Consider the following 24,382-nt stretch of genomic DNA (forward strand, 5'->3'; position numbering starts at 1 on the left):
TGCTGATTTTCATGCGTTTTTTCATGCGTATTTGTCTGCATTTTTGTAACCTAAATAAAGTTCTATTATTTCCCCCCTCCCCAAAAAAAAAAGAATTGTTATATAATTTTTGTCCAACCTCTTATTTTATATACTCCATTGAAGAATAATGTTTACACACACACACACAGATATATCACAGACAGATAGATACCGTATATACTCGACTATAAGCCGAGATTTTCAGCCCATTTTTTGGGCTGAAAGTCCCTTTCTCGGCTTATACTCGAGTCATTCCCGGGGGTCGGCAGGGGAGGGGGAGCGGGGGCTGTGTAATTATACTTACCTGCTCCTGGCGCGGTCCCTGCACATCCCTGGCTCCTCAGCTTCTCTTGTATGCGGTCACATGGTACCGCTCATTACAGTAATGAATATGCGGCTCCACCTCCCATAGGGATGGAGCCGCATATTCATTACTGTAATGAGCGGTAACGGTGACCGCTCAGTACAGGAAGAAGGTGCGGCGCCGGGAAGCAGGGACCGTGCCAGGAGCAGGTGCGTATAACAGGGAGCGCAGCGCTGCACGATATTCACCTGCTCCTCGTTCCGGCGCCGCTCCGTCTTCAGCGTCTTCTGCAGTGACGCTCAGGTCAGAGGGCGCAGTGACGTGGTTAGTGCGCCGCGCCCTCTGCCTGAACGTCAGTGCAGAAGACGCTGAAGATGGAGCGGCGCCAGAAGTCAGGTGAATATTGAAAGTGCCGGGGGCCTGAGCGACGGAGAGGGGAGTATGTGATTTTTTTTTTTTTTTTTTTATCGCAGCAACAGCAAATGGGGCAAGTGTCTGTATGGAGCATCTATGGGGCCATAATCAACATTTGTGCAGCACTATATGGGGCAAATATCTTTATGGAGCATCTTATGGGGCCATAATCAACATTTGTGCAGCATTATATTGGGCAAATGTTTCTGTGGAGCATCTTATGGGGCACATCATGAACTGTATGGAGCATTATATGGGGCTCCTGATTCAATATGGATATTCAAAAACACTTAACCTACTGATGTCTCAATTAATTTTACTTTTATTGGTATCTATTTTTATTTTTGACATTTACCGGTAGCTGCTGCATTTCCCACCCTCGGCTTATACTCGAGTCATTAAGTTTTCCCAGTTTTTTGTGGCAAAATAAGGGGGGGGGGCGGTTTATACTCGGGTCGGCTTATACTCGAGTATATACGGTAGACAATACCAAGGCTCATGTTAAGTAATGAACCTAATAAAATGGTACATAAATAGTTTAATAAAGACACACAAAATCTGCACGCAATATCTTTAATTTTATAAAAAGGGAAAAAAAAAAGGCATGGGCTCCCGCATAATTTTCTGCCCCAGAGAGGGAAAGCCAACTGCTGGGGGCCGATGTTTCTAGCCTGGGAAGGGGTTAATACCCATCAATCTTCCCAGGCTATGAATATCAGCCCGCAGCTGTATATTTAGCTTTAACTGGCTATAAAAATAGGGGACCCCCCCCCAAAAAAAAAATCAAGTAGGGTCCCCCTAAAATTAATAGCCAGAAAAGGCTATGCAGGCAGCTGCGGGCTGATATTCATAGCCTAGAGAGGAGCCATAGATATTGACCCCCCGGCTACAAATACCAGCCCCCAGTCGCCCCAGAAATGGCACATCTCTAAGATGCGCCAATTCTGGCACTTAGCCTCTCTCTTCCCACTGCCCTGTAGTGGTGGCATATGGGGTAATAGGGGGTTAATGTCACCTTTGATTGTAAGGGGACATTAAGCCCAGTTAGTAATGGAGAGGCATCAATAAGACACCTATCCATTACTAATCCTATAGTAGTGAAAGAGTTAAATAAAGACACAGCCAGAAAAAAATATTTTAATATTCTTAATTCTACCATACTTACAACCACGCCTAATTCCCCAAAGCCATCGATCACCTGCAAAAAATACAAAATAATAAACCAACAGTATACTCCCTGGTCCGACACTGTCCAATTAATAACGAGTGTCCCACAACGATCTCCCCTATAGAACAGTGACATCAGATGATGTGACAGCTCTATAAGCCTCCAGTGACACACTGACAGGAGACAATGGCTCCTGCTGTGTTATTACTGAGGGTTCAATGCCCTCTCACTTTACAGCACTGCTGCGTGAGAATTTTCCCATGCAGCAGTGCCGCAAGTGACAGTATGAACTATACTATACTCACAGCGGCGGAGGGATACAGTGCGGAAAGATACCTTCCATCATTGAATCACCGGAGCCCCTGGAGAGTGGTCGCATCTGCCGATATGACAGCTCTCCACGGGAGATCGTCGTGGGACACTTGTTATTACATGGATTACATCGGATCAGGGAGTATACTGTTGGTTTATTATTTAATTTTTTTTTTTTTTTTTTTACAGGTGATAGATGGCTTTGGGGACTAGGTGATTGGTGAGTATATACTGCATGTTGTATGTCTATATGTGTGGTTTTTTTTTACACTTGAACATAGTAACCGGATGATGGGACTACTGCTGTCCCATCATCCGGCTACCTTTCACTGTAGTAGGCATAGCCGGATGGGAGTAGTAGTCCCATCGGACAATGCCTTCTAACACAGAGACCCGCACGCATACACACAGCCAAACACACAGACACACATACAGCCCCACACACCCATTAACACACACACAGCCCCGCACATCTTCTCCGCACACACAGCCCCGCACATCCACGCAGACACACATGTGGTGCCCCTGGGGTCCAGTCGCCACAGAGGTACTGCACCTCACCCAGAGGTGTGGTATCCCACTCTTAGGTAAGGAGGGACACAACTTCCAACACATTCGCTAAAAAGGCAGCCACATAGGATCCAGGGGACCAACAGAGAGGGTCGCTCGACAAGATCGGAGGCTGCTGGATTGGGACACTTAGTGTGAAGGCACGGGGCAGGAGGGTGGAAGCCGGCGTAGTGAGACGGCCAGAGAAAGGAACATAGAAAGGAGTCCTGGAAAGGTGCATTCCAATTTACCTGGGAGTTTGCTGGACCACTGACCTGGAGAACGCAGCATTTGGCTAGCGTTTGTGGACTGGAGAACTGTGAGCAAACAGTGGAAACTGCACCTTACTGTGTCCTTTACGTCATTTCTACAACACCTGCCTGGCCTACCACAACCACCATCATCACATCACCTATTCATACAGTTGCCCTGGGGTTTAGCTCTGCCTGTGGAGAGCTGTACCAACTCTGCTGCATCAGCATCAGCCCCAGCAGACTCTGAGGCAGCAAACACCTTTATTGCCGAGTACCACAGGTGGTGTCACGAACATTTACAATTCTCCTTTTATTACATTGACACTTTTATTGGACGCCCAGGGCCCGAGTACCCCATGGCCCTGGCAGGCGCTCCACACGCAGCCACACAAACACCAGCACACAGCCCCACACACACAAAGTATCCGCCCACACACTGTCCCCCCTCCCGATCGCCAGCGTTTCTCGCAGGCACATCCGTAGCAAATACGCAGATCTTTTTTAAACCTGTGGTTTTGCTGCGGATTGGCCTGACACAATGAAAGTTAATGAGTGCAGAAACGCTGCAGATCCACAAAAAGAATGGACATGCTGCGGGAAAAAAAGCGTCGATTCCGCACATTTTTTTCCGCAGCATATGCACAACAAATATCAATTTCACATAGACTAACATTGCTTGTGCACTACACTGCGGATTTGATGCAATTCTGCCCATCCAAAAACGCTGCGGATCCGCATCTAAATCCACAACGTGTGCACATAGCCTAATTGTGATCTGGATGTGACCATAATGTCCTACCCACTGACTGGTTCAGCTGGCCTTGTAATGTATAGGGTGGTCTCTGAGAGATGATGTTGGAGGAGATGAGTTTCCAACATGTAAAATTTTTGTCTGCCGATCCTTTTGTTCTCGGCGAGATAAGCCATCTTAAGAGATGTCTTGCAGTGGCTTGTGGTGAACTCAACAGAATGAGCGTTCCTGTCTATGGGGTAGTCATGTGGATTAGCTACCATCATTCAGCCAAGTGGCGTACCACCAATGGCGGCAGGCCACACATCTACTATGAGGCCGGAGAGCCTGGGGGAAAGGTGTTAACACCCGCAGCGAACTGCCCCTCCAACCATAAGCACCCGCACTTGCACCAGGCCCATCCCTCCAACCGTCAGAGCCCGCACTCGCACCAGGCCCCTCCAACCATAAGCACCCGCACTCGCATCAGGCCCCTCCCTCCGACCATCAGAGCCCGCACTCGCATCAGGCCCCTCCCTCCGACCATCAGAGCCCGCACTCGCATCAGGCCCCTCCCTCCGACCATCAGAGCCCGCACTCGCATCAGGCCCCTCCCTCCGACCATCAGAGCCCGTACTCGCATCAGGCCCCTCCCTCCAGCCATCAGTCTGCACTCGCACCAGGCCCCTCCAACCATAAGCACCCGCACTTGCACCAGGCCCCTCCAACCATAAGCACCCGCACTCGCATCAGGCCCCTCCCTCCGACCATCAGAGCCCGCACTCGCATCAGGCCCCTCCCTCCGACCATCAGAGCCCGTACTCGCATCAGGCCCCTCCCTCCAGCCATCAGTCTGCACTCGCACCAGGCCCCTCCAACCATAAGCACCCGCACTCGCACCAGGCCCCTCCAACCATAAGCACCCGCACTCGCATCAGGCCCCTCCCTCCGACCATCAGAGCCCGCACTCGCATCAGGCCCCTCCCTCCGACCATCAGAGCCCGCACTCGCATCAGGCCCCTCCCTCCGACCATCAGAGCCCGCACTCGCATCAGGCCCCTCCCTCCGACCATCAGAGCCCGTACTCGCATCAGGCCCCTCCCTCCAGCCATCAGTCTGCACTCGCACCAGGCCCCTCCAAACATAAGCACCCGCACTTGCACCAGGCCCCTCCCGCCGACCATCAGAGCCCGCACTCGCATCAGGCCCCTCCCTCCAGCCATCAGTCTGCACTCGCACCAGGCCCCTCCAACCATAAGCACCCGCACTTGCACCAGGCCCGTCCCTCCAACCATCAGAGCCCGCACTCGCACCAGGCCCCTCCAACCATAAGCACCCGCACTCGCATCAGGCTCCTCCCTCCGACCATCAGAGCCCGTACTCGCATCAGGCCCCTCCCTCCAGCCATCAGTCTGCACTCGCACCAGGCCCCTCCGACCATCAGAGCCCGCACTTGCACCAGGCCCGTCCCTCCAACCATCAGAGCCCGCACTCGCACCAGGCCCCTCCAACCATAAGCACCCGCACTCGCATCAGGCCCCTCCCTCCGACCATCAGAGCCCGTACTCGCATCAGGCCCCTCCCTCCGGCCATCAGTCTGCACTCGCATCAGGCCCCTCCCTCCGGCCATCAGTCTGCACTCGCATCAGGCCCCTCCCTCCGACCATCAGAGCCCGTACTCGCATCAGGCCCCTCCCTCCGGCCATCAGTCTGCACTCGCATCAGGCCCCTCCCTCTGACCATCAGAGCCCGTACTCGCATCAGGCCCCACCCTCCAGCCATCAGTCTGCACTCGCACCAGGCCCCTCCAAACATAAGCACCCGCACTTGCACCAGGCCCCTCCCTCCGACCATCAGAGCCCGCACTCGCATCAGGCCCCTCCCTCCAGCCATCAGTCTGCACTCGCACCAGGCCCCTCCAACCATAAGCACCCACACTCGCACCAGGCCCCTCCCTCCAACCATCAGAGCCCGCACTCGCACCAGGCCCCTCCAACCATAAGCACCCGCACTTGCACCAGGCCCCTCCCTCCAACCATCAGAGCCCGCACTCGCATCAGGCCCCTCCCTCCGGCCATCAGAGTCCGCACTCGCACCAGGCCCACTCTTCGCCCCTCAGCGCCTGCACTGCTCGCAATTATACTGTATGGCAGACAATGGGGGCGTGTATTATATTGTATAACAAACCATAGGGGTTCATTATATTGTATGGAGGACCATGGGGGCATGTATTATATTGTATGGCAGACCATGGGGGCATGTATTATATTGTATGGAGGACCATGGGTGCGTGTATTATATTGTATGGTGTACTATGGGGGGTGCATAATACTGTATGGAGGACCAGTGGGGGTGCATTATATTATGATATTATATGGAGGACTATGGGAAGTGCACTATGTTATATGGAGGATTATAGGCATCTCATTATACTATATGGAGTATTATGGAGCGCATGATACTATATGGAGGGCTATGGGGGCTCATTATACTAAGTGGAAGGTTATGTGGGGCCATTATATTTGGACAGCTATGTGATGGACCATTATACTGTTTGGAAGCAATTACATAGTGTGAAGGTTTGTTGTGTGGGGTCCATTATACTGTGTGGAGGGCTGTGTGGGGGTCATTATATTATTTGGCGGGCTAGTGTGGGCCATTACACAGTGTGGTGCCATTATACTGTTACAGTTGGGTGATCATACTGTTGAGGTCACCATACTTTTCAGGGGGTGTTCAGTTGGGGTACAGTAGGGTCATCATACTGGGCGTCTAGAGGCTAATGTGGAGGAATTCACCATGAGAATATCATACTGTGTTAGGGGGGCACTTTTGTTGGCATCATACTTTAAGGGGGCAATGAAAGAAGAATCTAAGACTTCAGTACAAGGAAAATTACTATGTAAAGGCTGACACACTTAGTGCAGGAATGAATGTGTCGCATGGATTTGTGTCTTTGTACATCAATTAAGGAATTTGCCACTTCAGACCTTATGGGGCATCATAACAAAGAAACAGACCCCAATGAGCGGACAATAAAACATTCACTCTTTATCTGTGAACTGTTCCAATATTTATGGACACAACTGTTTATCACTCTCCCATAATGACAGTTATGTGCGGTGTTGTGTATAAATATGTGATTCTTCAGATGTTGTATTAGTCTATGCCTGGTGAAGAGGCCTGAGTAGTTTTGAAAGCTGCAATTTGTTACCATCTTTTCAGTTAGCCATTAAAAAGGTATCAACCACTGAGGACTCTCAATTCTAAATATTATTCTATGTAAAGGCTGGAAAGTTGTGAAAGGAGCTCTTCTGTGATCCTGACAATTACTTTTTTTTATAGGGTCCAGGTAGGACTTCTGCTATGTGGCCTTTGATTTCTATGTATGACCCTGGTTCAGTCAGCAGTATGGGGTTTAGTGTGATTCTTCACTGCGAAGCGGGCCCTTCATTTTCTCAATGTGATTTCTTGCACTGACTTAAGATGACTTCTGTAATGAAAGTGAGAAATGATGTGGAACATTTCCCTGTGATCTTCAGATCAGGATTTCAGGACTGCAACAATCTGATATCAAGGATTTGATTCTCATTCATTATGTTGTCTATGATCCCGCTCAGGATCAGTTGGTGGATTGTGACTTGGTGACTGCATTTGGGTTGGTAGCTTTTACGATGATGGAGGCACAGGTAGTGAGAGTGTCCACAGGTGACTGCTCCTTTGACACAACATTGCACCAGAAGACACATTACAATACCACAATAAGGTCCAGGGCTGAAATCCAGTAGATCACTGGTTGTCAGTGGGACCGTGGGGCCTACAGCTTCACGGTGATCAGTGTATTATCATAAAGTAGGGCTATGGGCCTCGTATCCGTGTGTGGCCCAACATCTGAAGATCACGGTACAGCAATAGACAAATGATGTCTTCTATGGAGGATCCCTGACAGCAGGACAAGGCCTCCATCTACACCAATACAATCCACAAACAGTTCCTCTGATTGCTGACAGCGCTCGTCTCCCATGCGATTCTCTCGCTGTGTGGAACGGCCACATACAGAGGCCTAGAACAACGAGCAGGCGGCAATCTACACTCCTGTCTCACACTTTCTGCACATTCGTAGGGTATCAAGGGCACAATGCACAATTAGCGCTTAGGAATATTATATCTGACATAACATGACCTTTCCACTCCTCCATCATTATACATCTGGTCATAGTGGAAATGTCACCAACATACAAGAAGGATCCACTTACGGTGACATCGAAGATATTAAGGCATTCGGTCCATGGCAGAATCCGGCGAGCACCTCTGCAGCGGTGTATGGATCTCCAGGAGCTTGGCCGGATGCAGGTCACAGGATGGCAGGAATCTGAAGACCAACAGACAGGAATAATCAGTGGCTCCGGCACCTCGGATACAGCAGCTTTCTGTTTTTAATTATAGCTCAGACACAAGGAGCGAAGCTCTGACTCAGAGGAGAAAGCAATGCTAATTGGCACATGGTCTTCATGGCAGGCTATGGGTGCAGGCACTGCATCCGTCCTCTCCTGCGCTGCCATCCCTTGTGATGCTGCAGAGCATTTGTAAAGCTGGGATGGACATGGACTGAATACTAATACATCATCAGCCAGTGAGACATTCATGCGAGATCCTGGGGAGCGGAGAGGACAGAGACAGGGAAAGAAAAAGGAGCGAGAAAGAGGGAGGGATGGAGGCTGCAGGCAGGCAGAGGGATGCAGCCATAGAGGATACGGCCAGCAGGGAATAGCTTGGAAGCCATGGCTGGATGGAGGCGAGCTTACCCTTCCCGTAACTGCAGCACATCCAGAACGTGGAAGCCCCCAGAATGCAGATGTGGACATTGGATCCTCCAGCCCCGGATTACATCTGCATTGTAATTAAGTGGCTAGTGGAGAAGTGTGTGTTCTTATGAGCATGTGCACATGTGTCAGCCGGAGGAGGAAGCCAGCACTGCCCAGCATCCATCAAGGGTCGCCACCGGCAGGGACACATCACAGGACCACTCACTACTGGCACTAAGACTGACCAAGGGTGCACTGCGAGATAAAACGCATGGATGGGTGGGTAGATGGATAAGATAATAGACAGACAGACAGATAATAGATAGTAGCTAGATAATAGATAGATAGATAATAGATAGATAAATAGATAGTAGCTAGATAATAGATAGTAGATAGATAGATAAATAGACAGACAGATAATAGATAGTAGCTAGATAATAGATAGATAGATAGATATAGTAGATAGATAAGATAATAGACAGACAGACAGATAATAGATAGTAGCTAGATAATAGATAGATAGATAGATAATAGATAGTAGCTAAATAATAGACAGACAGATAATAGATAATAGCTAGATAATAGATACAGATATAGTAGATAGATAAATAGATAGTAGCTAGATAATAGATAAAAGATACTAGATATATAGATAACAGATGATATATAATATATAAAAAAATAGATAACAGATAGATAATGGATAATAAACAGATAGATGGCAGATAGATGATAGATAATAGATAGATAAATAGATAGATAGATATTGGATAATAAATAGATAGGCAGATGACAGATAGATAGATAGATAGATAGATAGATAAAAAAGAAAAAAGTGGACTTTACTAGCCATATGGTGTGAGGCTTGAGAAAGGCTGGTCACAGCCAAAACATTGCCACACCACATGGTGGGATAATAAAGTCCACTTTTTTCATCAATTATTGGAGTGTTGCCTCCTTTTTTCTTTTTTATTATTTATACAAATGGATATTTGTTTGGAGGACCCTGCACCCTGAATTCATCTATATGGTGCTGTTCCATTTTTTTTTCTTCTAGATAGATAGAAACATAGATAGATAATAGATAGATAAGTAATGGATAATAGATAGATAATAGGTAGATAGAGGATTGATAGACAGAAAAATAGAGTTGAGGCAGCACTGTCTATAGTCCTGTAGTGTACCCCTTAAATACACGTTACTTATTCAAATGGCCAAGAATCGACTGTTTGCGCTCTTTGATGCCAGTTCTGATGCCCAGAACGCATTTGGGCTCGGCTGAAGAGACCTGGTTTTCATGTGGGGCTCCCTGTTCTATATGTGTGTATTGTGATTTCAGTGGCCCAAAGTCATTTAACCCTTTAATTAAAGCCCTTCGGTGCCCACTTTGATGCCCATTTTTTGTCAGTTTTAGGGTATGTGCACACGTTGCAGATTCCACTGTGGATTTTTCTGAGCCGATTCTGCAGAATCCGCAGGTGAAATGACCTGCATTTTACCTGCGGATTCCCTGTGGGTTTTATGCAGATTTTGTGTGAATTTCGCCTGCATTTTTACACCTGCGGATTCCTATAATGGAATAGGTGTAAAAACGCTGCGGATTCCGCATAAAGAATTGACTTGCTGCGGAAAATAAACCTCTGCGTTTATGTATGGAATTTTCCATAGGTTTACATGGTACTGTACACCGCATGGAAAACTGCTGCGGATCTACATGGTCAAATCCGCTGCGGATCTGCAGTCAAATTCGAAACGTGTGCATATACCTTTATAATTTTTGTAGCTCCTTTTACGTGTATTCACATCAGGGCACCTCACTGTATTGTATATTATTATTGTGACAATTATTTTTTGTTGTTAAACCTATAAAAACAGAAAACAAAAAAAGTGATGAATAAGAAACCGACGAATAAGAAACCAACTTCAGCCTCGTAGATATCCACAGAATAATGAAATATTAAGGGTATGTGCACACTTTGCGGATTCTCTGCGGATCCGCAGCGTTTTTTGAAGTGCAGAAACGCTGCAGAATAGGCAATTGATTTACAGTACAATGTAAATCAATGAGAAAAAAAAAATGTTGTGCACACTTTGCGGAAAATCCGCTGCGGTTTAACAGTAGCATGTCACTTCTTTTTTGTGAATCTGCAGTGTTTTTGTACCCATTCCATTATAGAAAACCGCCGGGGTAAAAACTGCAGCAAATCCGCAAAAAAACCACAGCAAAAACGCACAAAAAATGCTGCGGAACCGCAGGTGCATTTTCTGCCAGGAGAGGCAGAATCCGCAACAGAAATTCATAAGCCTAAACCGCAACGTGTGCACAAAGCCATTAAGGCTAACACGGTACCAAGATATACATCTTTCCTGCACAGAATAATGATGATTTACCACAGATATCACAGAATAATGATTTATCACAGATATCCACAGAATAATGAGGATTTACCACAGATATCCACAGAATAATGATGATTTATCACAGATATCCACAGAATAATGAGGATTTACCTCAGATATCCACAGAATAATGATGATTTATCGCAGATATCCACAGAATAATGAGGATTTATCACAGATATCCACAGAATAATGAGGATTTATCACAGATATCTACAGAATAATGAGGATTTACCACAGATATCCACAGAATAATGAGGATTTATCACAGATATCCACAGAATAATGATGATTTACCTCAGATATCCACAGAATAATGAGGATTTATCACAGATATCCACAGAATAATGAGGATTTACCTCAGATATCCACAGAATAATGATGATTTATCAGATATCCACAGAATAATGATGATTTATCAGATATCCACAGAATAATGAGGATTTATCACATATATCCACAGAATAATGAGGATTTATCACAGATATCCACAGAATAATGATGATTTATCAGATATCCACAGAATAATGATGATTTACCTCAGATATCCACAGAATAATGAGGATTTACCTCAGATATCCACAGAATAATGATGATTTATCAGATATCCACAGAATAATGATGATTTACCACAGATATCCACAGAATAATGATGATTTACCACAGATATCCACAGAATAATGAGGATTTATCACAGATATCCACAGAATAATGAGGATTTACCTCAGATATCCACAGAATAATGATGATTTATCAGATATCCACAGAATAATGATGATTTACCACAGATATCCACAGAATAATGATGATTTACCTCAGATATCCACAGAATAATGAGGATTTATCACAGATATCCACAGAATAATGAGGATTTACCTCAGATATCCACAGAATAATGATGATTTACCTCAGATATCCACAGAATAATGAGGATTTATCACAGATATCCACAGAATAATGAGGATTTACCACAGATATCCACAGAATAATGAGGATTTATCACAGATATCCACAGAATTTGGAAACTTGGGCTGAAAGGTGGCAGATGAGGTTTAACAATGATAAATGTAAGGTTATACACATGGGAAGAAGGAATCAATATCACCATTACACACTGAATGGGAAACCACTGGGTAAATCTGACAGGGAGAAGGACTTGGGGATCCTAGTTAATGATAAACTTACCTGGAGCAGCCAGTGCCAGGCAGCAGCTGCCAAGGCAAACAGGATCATGGGGTGCATTAAGAGAGGTCTGGATACACATGATGAGAGCATTATACTGCCTCTGTACAAATCCCTAGTTAGACCGCACATGGAGTACTGTGTCCAGTTTTGGGCACCGGTGCTCAGGAAGGATATAATGGAACTAGAGAGAGTACAAAGGAGGGCAACAAAATTAATAAAGGGGATGGGAGAACTACAATACCCAGATAGATTAGCGAAATTAGGATTATTTAGTCTAGAAAAAAGACGACTGAGGGGCGATCTAATAACCATGTATAAGTATATAAGGGGACAATACAAATATCTCGCTGAGGATCTGTTTATACCAAGGAAGGTGACGGGCACAAGGGGGCATTCTTTGCGTCTGGAGGAGAGAAGGTTTTTCCACCAACATAGAAGAGGATTCTTTACTGTTAGGGCGGTGAGAATCTGGAATTGCTTGCCTGAGGAGGTGGTGATGGCGAACTCAGTCGAGGGGTTCAAGAGAGGCCTGGATGTCTTCCTGGAGCAGAACAATATTGTATCATACAATTATTAGGTTCTGTAGAAGGACGTAGATCTGGGGATTTATTATGATGGAATATAGGCTGAACTGGATGGACAAATGTCTTTTTTCGGCCTTACTAACTATGTTACTATGTAGAGTAATGATGATTTACCACAGATATCCACAGAATAATGATGATTTACCACAGATATCCACAGAATAATGATGATTTACCACAGATATCCACAGAATAATGATGATTTACCTCAGATATCCACAGAATAATGATGATTTACCTCAGATATCCACAGAATAATGAGGATTTATCACAGATATCCACAGAATAATGAGGATTTATCACAGATATCCACAGAATAATGATGATTTACATCAGATATCCACAGAATAATAAGGATTTATCACAGATATCCACAGAATGAGGATTTATCACAGATATCCACAGATTAATGAGGATTTACCTCAGATATCCACAGAATAATGATGATTTATCACAGATATCCACAGAATAATGAGGATTTATCACATATCCACAGAATAATGAGGATTTATCACAGATATCCACAGAATAATGATTTACCTCAGATATCCACAGAATAATGAGGATTTATCACAGCTATCCACAGAATAATGATGATTTATCAGATATCCACAGAATGAGGATTTATCACAGATATCCACAGAATAATGAGGATTTATCAGATATCCACAGAATAATGAGGATTTATCACAGATATTCACAGAATAATGTGGATTTACCTCAGATATCCACAGAATAATGAGGATTTATCACAGATATCCACAGAATAATGAGGATTTATCAGATATCCACAGAATAATGAGGATTTATCACAGATATCCACAGAATAATGAGGATTTATCAGATATCCACAGAATAATGAGGATTTATCACAGATATCCACAGAATAATGAGGATTTATCACAGATATCCACAGAATAATGAGGATTTGCCTCAGATATCCACAGAATAATGAGGATTTATCACAGATATCCACAGAATAATGAGGATTTATCACAGATATCCACAGAATAATGAGGATTTATCACAGATATCCACAGAATAATGAGGATTTGCTTCAGATATCCACAGAATAATGAGGATTTATCACAGATATCCACAGAATAATGATTTGCCTCAGATACCCACAGAATGAGGATTTATCACAGATATCCACAGAATAATGATGATTTTTTACAGCTATCCACAGAATAATGATGATTTGCCTCAGATACCCACAGAATAAGGATTTATCACAGATATCCACAGAATAATGATGATTTTTTTACAGCTATCTACAGAATAATGATGATTTGCCTCAGATATCCACAGAATGATGATGATTTGCCTCAGATATCCACAGAATGAGGATTTATCACAGACATCCACAGAATAATGAGGATTTACCTCAGATATCCACAGAATGAGGATTTACCTCAGATATCCACAGAATAATGATTTAACACAGATATCCACAGAATAATGAGGATTTACCTCAGATATCTGTTCTATCCCCACGTGAGGCGAATGGAGGTGTGATTGATTAATAAGCTTTGAGAGAGAGAATCGTACCTTCAGTATTTTCCTCAATGTAGGGCAGACAGGACCAATGCTGCTCAGCGTCCGAAGAGATGGTGCACACCAGGGATTGTGCAATCAAGACTTGTTTATTTGGAGATCTGTACATACAGCCGATAACTGGTAATACAGTACTTTCTCCAGAAATGCAGGTGTAGACAAGGTACAGTAAGATGTAGCACCAAGTATGACTGCAAGTGTGAGCAACAAAAGAGGTCGAAAGACTGATTGTGAAGAAAATGTATATAAGTTTTAGTTCCCTTGCCAGCACATATAGGGTGGGTGTTGACCCCCCTCACTCTGTGTTTAGCTGAGGGATTTTTGCACTTCTGACCATGGTCCTGTTAGCACATGGCAGCTGTAAAAACCCCCTCTCTTCCCCCCCCCCCCAATACAACAAACCAGCCCTATGGCAGACACTGGATAACCTGAAGCTTGTGTGTGAGCAGGGTGGGGCTTTAAACTGCAGGTGACCAATCCTGCAAAGCCACCTGTGGTCCGTCCCTTCTCAGTCAGGAATTTCTTTGTCTCCAGGGTCTGAGAACTTAAATATCTCTGACCTCAGTGAATATCATTAACCAGCCCTTTTGTGAGGTCACAAGGCTGGGTTTTTTAAAATCTCTACACTACTCAGTCTTCAGTCTTAGTTTTAAGTCTGAATCTTACCGGAGGAGCTGTTCCTACCCAGACCTTCTGATGCATTGGGACATTTGGTGTTTTTGCCTGCCAGCATGGTCTTGCCTAACATGATCTGAAAGCATGCGAGTTTTACCTTTCTTCTTTAATCCATGTTATTTACCTTGTACATATTCTCAATTGTCTCATATTGTAACATCTTTATATGCCTTTTTATAAACACTGCCTTCTTTCGGAGTAAAATATATAAATTACTAGTTTTCGTTCTTCCTGCTCTAAAACGTACCCCAAGTCTTCTGAAGGGAATTACGCTACTGTTTTGGGTTAGCTTCGGACCCGTTTAATCAAAGCTGGTGGCAGCAGTGTGCTGTGCCTTTGGGAGTCGTTGTAGCGACTACGGCGTTGATAATTATTGTTCCTGCCTGAGTGGGAGTAGTTAAATCGCCTCGCTGCAGCGTGCCCAATAGCCAGTACATAGCAGGCAGCCTTTCTGGCGACTAATTACCCTAGGCGCAGTACCTAATCTGACCTGAGGGTAAGGGGCGCGCCAGAGAGCTGCAGGTTCAAGCAGAACTGTAAAGCGGGATATACATAAATTCCTGCAGTTCGTGGTATATTGAAGAGCAGTGGGATAACTAAAATAAGCCCCTGCTGTAAAATAAGAGGTCAATTGTTATGATCCGGTGACCTTGGAGCCGCATGAAACTTTCTCTGGAGTAGGTGGTAACTGTACTGACCGCAAATCCTGAACTAACACCGCAACTAGAAGTGCCTAACAAACCCTAGACACCTCGACACAGCCGGAGGACTAAATACCCCTATAGATGGAAATAGGAATTCTACCTTGCCTCAGAGCAGAACCCCAAAGGATAGGCAGCCCCCCACGAATATTGACTGTGAGTAGGAGAGGAAAGATACGCAGGCAGAAAAAAGGATTTAGCAAAAGAGGCCACTCTAGCTAAATAGGAAAGGATAGGACAGAATACTAAGCGGTCGGTATTAAAACCCTTCCAAAAATATCCACAGCAGATAATACAAAAAATTCCACCATCTAACTAAAGACGTGGAAAGTATATCTGCAACTCCTGAGAATCCAACAAGACTGAGAAAATACTGACACAATCTAAGCTGGACAAGAAAAAACAAATGAATAGCACTGAATTATCAAGCACACAGCATGTGTGCCACAGAAACAAAACCAGACACTTATCTTTGCTGATTTGGCAGCAAGGCAGGAGGAACCAGACAGAGGTCCAACACCTCCCAACAACCATGGACAACTGGCAAGGACTAATGAATCCTGCACACCTAAATACCCCGGTCAGAACTGCAATCAGCAGATACACCTGACCAGGACTGCAACCCAGGGACAACTACATTACCACCTACAACCACCGGAGGGAGCCCAAAAGCAGAATTCACAACAGTCAATAGCCTTGTGTGTTTTCATCACATTGTAGCAGTGGAGGGATAACTAAGATAAGCACCCCCTGCACATGTGATCGCCATCTGTTGGCCTAAAGTCACCCCGATCCATGACGTGGGGAGTGACGGTCAAGGTGTGAATCGTGACATATTGGTGGCAAGGCAGTGGGATCTTAGAGCATTAGTGATTTAGTTTGAGCAATCATTCCTCTCACTAAAGACTTGCAAAGTTCTTGCGAGGACTCTGCGCAAATAAGTTTGGAGAACGAACTCAGTGTTTATTAGTCCTGAGACAATTGTGTGTACTGGTAATTATCCCCTTCCCTTCTCTTTGTTTTTCTGCCCTATCTTTTATTTGGCAACCATGGTTGTGCTGGGAGAAACCTTTTATAAGCAGCACAGCAAATTGACTTTGCAGGCAAAAACAAAGCCCGACTGGTCTCAGATCTGGTGCAATGGGAAGCCGCTCTAGACCGCTCTCAGAGCCCAGTGGCCGCAGAAGCCAGCACAAGCGAACATGGTGCTGCAGCAGAGGTCCAACCACTAAATACTGGGCCTACTAGCAACCTGGGCGAATTGGACCCCGCCCTGCAGGCGGCCTTGGAAGAACTCCCCCACTGACGACCATGATGGACGTCTATAGCTGATTCAGCAATACCGGCAGGAGGCCCGAGCCAAGCAGCAAGCGGAGCGGGACTACCAGCTGCAGTTAGCCCGATTGCAAATGCAGGGGTCGTCCCAGTCCAGCCGTGAGCCCAGAAGCGCTCATATACCAAAGCCCCAGCCCGAGCACTTTCCTGTGATGGAAAAGGACGGGGACTTGGACACTTTTCTGCGGGCCTTTGAGAAAGCCTGCAGGCAGTACCAGCTACCTACAGAAGAATGGGCACGATACCGGACCCCTGGGATGAGAGGCAAAGCTCTGGAGGAGTTTGCTGCCCTCCCTCAAGAACAAGATGGTGACTACGAGGCCATCAAGCAAGCCCTGGTAGCAAAGTACCATCTTACACCTGAGGTTTACCGTAGAAAGTTCCGGAACCTCCAACGTGGCCCACACGACAGTTACAGCGATGTGGCACATGGACTGGGGATCCACTTTGACCAGTGGACCCAAGGACTGTCAGTGACCACCTTTGCACAGCTGCGAGACCTGATGATCAAAGACCAGTCCTTACATCTTTGCCCAGCTGAGGTGCGATAGTTCGTGATGTACAAAGAACCCAAAGACGTGACGAAAGCAGCGCAGATTACCAATGCCTATGAGGCCAACCGTACATCGGAAGTGCGTAAGCCAGTCACCACCAGCTGGAGAGGGGGTAAGCCTGCAACCAACGCCAGTACCCCTGCCAGCCAACACACCAGAGGTCCTGTCCCCGTGGCCAACAGCACCAGACCTACCACCGAACCTCGCCAGTGTTACTTCTGCAAGCAGACTGGTCATATCAGTCCCCACTGTCCAGACAAGCAAAAGAACCCCCCAGCCAAGGCCCCAGGGCCTAACGCAGCAGTTATTTTGGTGGGTGGGGTGGCTGGGAGGGTGTGTGACAACGTACAGCACGTCACTGTGGGAGGCCATGTCGCTACAGGCCTCAAGGACACCGGGGCTGAACGGACCCTCATCCGACCCGAACTGGTGGCCCCTGAAGAGATCATTCTGGGGAAAACCCTAACTGTCACTGGGATTGGGGGCATCAGCTGTCCCTTGCCAATGGCCCGGGTGTATATTGATTGGGGTGCTGGGAGCGGGGTGAAGGAAGTGGGGCTGTCTGAAAATTTGCCCACTGATGTTTTGTTGGGGACTGATTTGGGGAGGATGGTTGCATACTACGTTCCTGACACCCCTCCCCAATCTGCTAATGAGGGTAATGTTAAACCTGATGATGATGATGGGAAATTCCATGTGTTACCTGACCATGCTTTATCTTGTAATGATGCATCTGATAATCATTTTTTCCCTAGGATTGATGATGAAAATGTTGTACCTGTGCCAACTGAACCTGATAAACCATTTTTCTGCAAAGGTTAATGTGTCCATAGGTACAGGCGTGCTCAGCCACGTCGCTCTGCGGAGTGAGACGGCTGAGGAACCCCTAGCAGGGGCAAGTGTCGGTGCTACAGGAAATGGGGAGAAGCATGGGAACCGTGAGAAAGGTGATGCCATGAAATTGACCAGTGCCACAGAGGAAGGTAACTGGCCCATAAGTAGCACTGCCCCTGGAGTGTTGGGGGTGGATGGGGAGGTAGAGCCCATAGCAGTGCCGGCTGATGGGTCTGTAGAAATCCCCGGGGAGACAGCCTACATAGCTGCTGTCACCCGCAGTCAGAGTGCCCGGAACGCAGATAACTGTCTGCCTTCCGGACCCTCCACAGTCATCATAGTGACTGAACCAGAGGTGGACCCAGAGCAGGTCCCAGAGGGTTCCCGTGGGGAAGGGACCCTGACGTCACTTCTGGCTTCCCCTAGCCAGGAGTTTCAGGCCGCTCTGCGCACAGATGCGAGCCTAGAGGGTTTGAGACAGCTCGCCGAGACACCCACCTCCGTGACTGGTAAGGAGAGGGTGTTATGGGAATGAGGAAGGTTGTACCGGGAGACAGTACCCAGAGAATTACAAAAGGAGTGGTTGAGGGAAAGACAGCTGGTCGTCCTGTAGCAATTCCGTGGCGAGTTGTTACGGATTGCCCATGAGATCCCACTAGCTGGACACTTGGGGATCAGCAAAACTAAGGCCCGCCTGTCTCAACACTTCTATTGGCCTAAGATGGTGACAGATGTGTCAAACTACTGCCGCTCCTGTGTCACCTGTCAAAGAGTGGGGAAGGTGGGGCCGGCTCTTAAGGCTCCCCTGATCCCTTTGCCAGTGATAGAGGAGCCTTTCCAGAGGATCACGGTGGACATTGTGGGCCCGCTGGCCGTCCCCAGCAGCTCTGGAAAGCAATACATCCTTACTGTGGTAGACTACGCTGCCCGGTACCCAGAGGCAGTAGCTATGTCGTCAACTAGGGCAGATAAGGTGGCGGAGGCCCTGCTGGCTATCTTTTCACGTGTAGGATTACCCAGGGAGATGCTTACTGATCAAGGGACCCAATTTATGTCTCGCCTAATGGAGGCTCTCTGTAAAAGAATGCAGGTGAAGCACCTGGTATCGAGTGCATATCACCCACAGACCAATGGCTTGTGTGAACGCTTCAATGGTACCCTCAAACAGATGCTACGCATGCTGGTTGAGACCCAAGGGCGCGACTGGGAGTGGTACCTCCCCCACCTGCTATTTGCTTATCGAGAGGTTCCGCAGGCCTCGATGGGGTTCTCCCCCTTCGAGCTCCTGTACAGCACGCGAGTTCGGGGACCCCTTGGGTTGGTAAGAGAATCCTGGGAAGAAGAGCTGAACCCTTCTGAAGTGTCCATAGTGGAGTACGCCATGCGCTTCCGTGACAAGATGCAGACCTTGACACAGTTGGTGCATGACAACATGACGCAGGCTCAGGCCGATCAGAAGCACTAGTACAACCAGAACGCCCGGGAGCGGACCTACCTCATGGGTCAGAAGGTGTGGGTGCTGGTCCCTGTGCCAAAGGACAAGCTTCAGGCAGCCTGGGAGGGCCCGTACGTCGTCCACCAACAGCTCAACCCGGTCATCTACGTGGTCACGTTTGATCACGCTCGGGGTAGGCGAAAGGCCTTTCACGTCAACATGATGAAGGCTCATCACAAACGTGAACCTTTCGTCCTACCGGTCTGCAGCTTGCCCAAAGACGGGGAGGAAGACACCCTCCTGGACATGCTGGCCCAAGCCAAGGCCGGTGGGTCTATCGAGTATGTGGAGGTAAGCACCTCACTAACCGAACCCCAGTGGTCACAGTTGCGGACCAAGCTGGAACCCTTCCGGGCAGTGTTCTCCAACCGACCTGGAAGGACTGAGTTAGCAGTCCACGAGGTGGACACCGGGAATCATGCCCCACTACGGCAAACACCCTATCGAATCTCCGACCAGGTGCAGCAGGTTATGCGCCAGGAGATCGATGAGATGTTACAGCTGGGGGTGATTCGACGGTCAAAGAGTATGTGGGCCTCACCTGTAGTTCTTGTGCCAAAGAAGGATCGGACCACCCGGTTCTGCGTGGACTACAGGGGGCTCAATGCCATCACAGCCTCTGACGCGCACCCAATGCCGCCCATCGAGGAGCTGCTTGAGAGGTTAGCTGGCGCAAAAATACCTGAAAATAATGGATCTGAGTCGAGGATACTGGCATATTCCCCTGAGGTGCAGGAGAAGTCCGCGGTCATGACCTTCGACATGAAGAATGCCCCTGCCACTTTCCAGCGGATGGTCAACCTCCTGCTTCAGGGACTGGAGAAGTACGCAGTGGCGTACTTGGATGACATTGCCATCTTCAGTTCCTCCTGGAAGGAATACCTGCAGCATCTCGAGGAGGTGCTCAGGCAAATTCACCGAGCTGGACTGACTATCAAGCCGGGAAAGTGCCAGATGGGCATGAGTGGGGTCCACTACCTGGGGCACCGGGTAGGCGGGGGCACCCTAAAAGCAGAGCCTGAGAAAGTGGGAGCGATCGTGAACCTGTTGAGGTGCGCATGGAGGAGCACTGAGTGGTCATGCCTCCCTAGCGCACACCAGAAGGGGGAGGTGTGAGGAAAATGTATATAAGTTTTAGTTCCCTTGCCAGCACATATAGGGTGGGCGTTGACCCCCCTTCACTCTGTTTAGCTGTGGGATTTTTGCACTGCTGACCATGGTTCGGTTAGCACATGGCAGGTGTAAAAACCTCCTCTCCCCCTCCCTGAATACAACAAACCAGCCCTATGGCAGACACTGGATAACCTGAAGCTTGTGTGTGAGCAGGGTGGGGCTTTAAACTGCAGGTGAGCAATCCTGCAAAGCCACCTGTGGTCCCTCCCTTCTCAGTCAGGAATTTCTTTGTCTCCAGGGTCTGAGAATGTAAACATCTCTGACCTCAGTGAATATCATTAACCAGCCCTTTTTTGAGGTCACAAGGCTGGGGTTTAAAAATCTCTACACTACTCAGTCTTCAGTCTTAGTCTTAAGTCTGAATCTTACCTGAGGAGCTGTTCCTACCCAGATCTTCTGATGCATTGGGACATTTGGGGTTTTTGCCTGCCAGCATGGTCTTGCCTGGCATGATCTGAAAGCATGTGAGTTTTACCTTTCTTCTTTAACCCCTTCCCGACCAGTGACAGCGTATGCGTCATGAAAGTCGGTGCCAATCCGACCTGTGATGCATATGCTTTGTCACAGAATGATCGCGTCCCTGCAGATCGGGTGAAAGGGTTAACTCCAATTTCACCCGATCTGCAGGGACGGGGGGAGTGGTACTTTAGCCTTCCCCCCCCCCCCCCCCGTGGTTACGATCGCTCTGATTGGCTGTTGAAAGTGACGTTTCACTTTCAATCAGAGCGATAGTAATATTTCACCAATGAAAATTGGTGAAATATTACAATCCAGCCATGGCCGATGCTGCAATAGCATCAGCCATGGCTGGAGATCGCGATCTGCCCCCCCACATCGTCACCGATCTCCTCCCCTCCGTCCGGTCATCTAGTGTCCTCTGCTCCCGTCCGTCCGCTCCCCCCCCCCCCTGCTGTCCGATCCGCCCCATCATACTTACCGACCTCCCGTGTCCCTCCCGGTGTCCGTCCGGCTGCTGCATGGGCGCCGCCATCTTGCAAAATGGCGGGCGCATGCGCAGTGCGCCCGCTGAATCTGCCGGCTGGCAGATTCGTTACAAGTACATTTTGATCACTGTGATAGAACCTATCACAGCGATCAAAATAAAAGAAATAATAACCCCCCCCCCCCTTTATCACCCCCATAGGTAGGGTAAAAAATAAAATAAAGAAAATATTTTTTTCCCCCGCTAGGGTTAGGGCTAGAACTAGGGTTAGAATTAGGCTGGGTTCACATTGCGTTAGTGGCAGTCCGCTAACGGAATCCGTTACATAGCGCCACTAACGCAAGGTAACGGATCCGTTAGCGCAGCCATTGACCGCAATGTATCTAACGCATCGCTAACGTATGCCATTTTTGGCGTGCGTTAGCGATGTCCCGTTATTTTCTGACGGACCTCGAACACTGCTTGCAGCGTTTTTGGGTCCGTTCTCGCTAGCGCAGATCGGGCATCTGCGCTAGCGGGATCGCTAAACGCAATCCCTTTTTGTACATTGCGTTAGCGCATTCCGTTAGCATATGCGCTAAACGAATTGCACTAATGCAATGTGAACCTAGCCTTAGGCTATGTGCACATGGTGCGGATTTGGCTGCGGATCCGCAGCGGATTCGCCGCAGTTTTCCATCACGTTTACAGTACCACGTAAACCTATGGAAAACCAAATCCGCTGTGCGCATGGTGCGGAAAATACCACGCGGAAACACTGTGCTGTATTTTCCGCAGCATGTCAATTCTTTTTGCGGATTCTGCAGCGTTTTACACCTGTTCCTCAATAGGAATCCGCAAGTGAAATCCGCAAAAAAACACTGGAAATCCGCGGTAAATCCGCAGGTAAAACGCAGTGCCTTTTACCTGCGGATTTTTAAAAAATGGTGCGGAAAAATCTCACACGAATCCGCAACGTGGGCACATAGCCTTAGGGTTAGGGCTGGAATTAGAGTTAGGGTTGGAATTAGGGCTAGGGTTGGAAATTGGGTTAAGATTAGACTGTGGTTAGGGTTATGGTTAGGGGTGTGTTGGGGTTAGGGTTGTGGTTAGGGTTGTGATTAGGGTTACGATTAGGGTTAGGGGTGTGTTGGGGTTAGGGTTGTGATTAGGGTTATGGCTACAGTTGGGATAAGGGTGTGTTGGGGTTAGTGATGGAGTTAGAATTGAGGGGTTTCCACTGTTTAGGCACATCAGGGGTCTCCAAACGCAACATGGCGCCACCATTGATTCCAGCCAATCTTGCATTCAAAAAGTCAAATGGTGCTCCCTCCATTCCGAGCCCTGACGTGCGCCCAAACAGTGGTTTACCCCCACATATGGGGTACCAGCATACTCAGGACAAACTGGGCAACAATTATTGGGGTCCAATTTCTCCCGTTACCCTTGTGAAAATAAAAAATTGCTTGATAAACATAATTTTTGAGGAAAGAAAAATGATTTTTTATTTTCACGGCTCTGCGTTGTAAACTTCTGTGAAGCACTTGGGGGTTCAAAGTGTTCACCACACATCTAGATTAGTTCAATGGGAGGTCTAGTTTCCAAAATGGGGTCACATGTGGGGGAGTTCCAATGTTTAGGTACATCAGGGGCTCTGCAAACGCAATGTGACGCCCGCAGACCATTCCATCAAAGTCTGCACTTCAAAAGTCACTACTTCCCTTCCGAGCCCCGACGTGTGCCCAAACAGTGGTTTACCCCCACATATGGGGTATCAGTGTACTCGGAACAAACTGGGCAACAACTTTTGGGGTCCAATTTCTCCTGTTACTCTTGTGAAAATAAAAAAATTGCGGGCTAAAAAATAATTTTTGAGGAAAGAAAAATGATTTTTTATTTTCACGGCTCTGCGTTATAAACTTCTGTGAAGCACTTGAGGATTTGAAGTGGTCACCACACATCTAGATTAGTTCAATGGGAGGTCTAGTTTCCAAAATGGGGTCACATGTGGGGGAGTTCCAATGTTTAGCACACAGGGGCTCTCCAAACGTGACATGGTGTCCGCTAACGATTGGAGCTAATTTTTCATTCAAAAAGTCAAATGGCGCTCCTTCCCTTCCAAGCCCTGCCGTGTGCCCAAACAGTGGTTTACTCAGTGTACTCGAGAGAAATTTCCCAATAAATTTTAGGATCCATTGTATCCTGTTGCCCATGTGAAAATGAAAAAATTGAGGCTAAAAGAAATTGTGTGTGAAAAATAAAGTACTTTTTTTACGGATCAATTTGTGAAGCAACTGGGGGTTCAAAGTGCTCACTATGCATCTAGATAAGCTCCTGGGGGGTCTAGTTTCCAAAACCGGGTCATTTGTGGGGGAGCTCCAATATTTAGGCACACAAGGGCTCTCCGAAC

The 24,382-nt window shown here is 47.3% G+C and overlaps 1 protein-coding gene across 6 annotated transcripts in view; it reads right to left on the minus strand.

The window, feature by feature from the left end:
- The window catches only part of LRRC4B (leucine rich repeat containing 4B), a 349,600-nt gene extending 340,784 nt beyond the window's left edge, over nucleotides 1–8,816 (minus strand). For 3 of the 6 annotated variants that reach the window (XM_069742771.1, XM_069742775.1, XM_069742776.1), the window contains exons 1-2: nucleotides 8,558–8,793; nucleotides 8,009–8,124 (exon numbers count right to left, since the gene is read on the minus strand). The gene's annotated coding sequence lies outside the window, so the exon portion shown is untranslated. The other 3 variants (XM_069742778.1, XM_069742770.1, XM_069742774.1) reach the window with 3 other exon arrangements.
- Nucleotides 8,817–24,382: the final 15,566 nt, after the last annotated feature.

This window comes from Ranitomeya imitator, chromosome 10 (assembly GCF_032444005.1).
Source record: "Ranitomeya imitator isolate aRanImi1 chromosome 10, aRanImi1.pri, whole genome shotgun sequence".
Taxonomy (NCBI): Eukaryota; Metazoa; Chordata; class Amphibia; order Anura; family Dendrobatidae; genus Ranitomeya; species Ranitomeya imitator.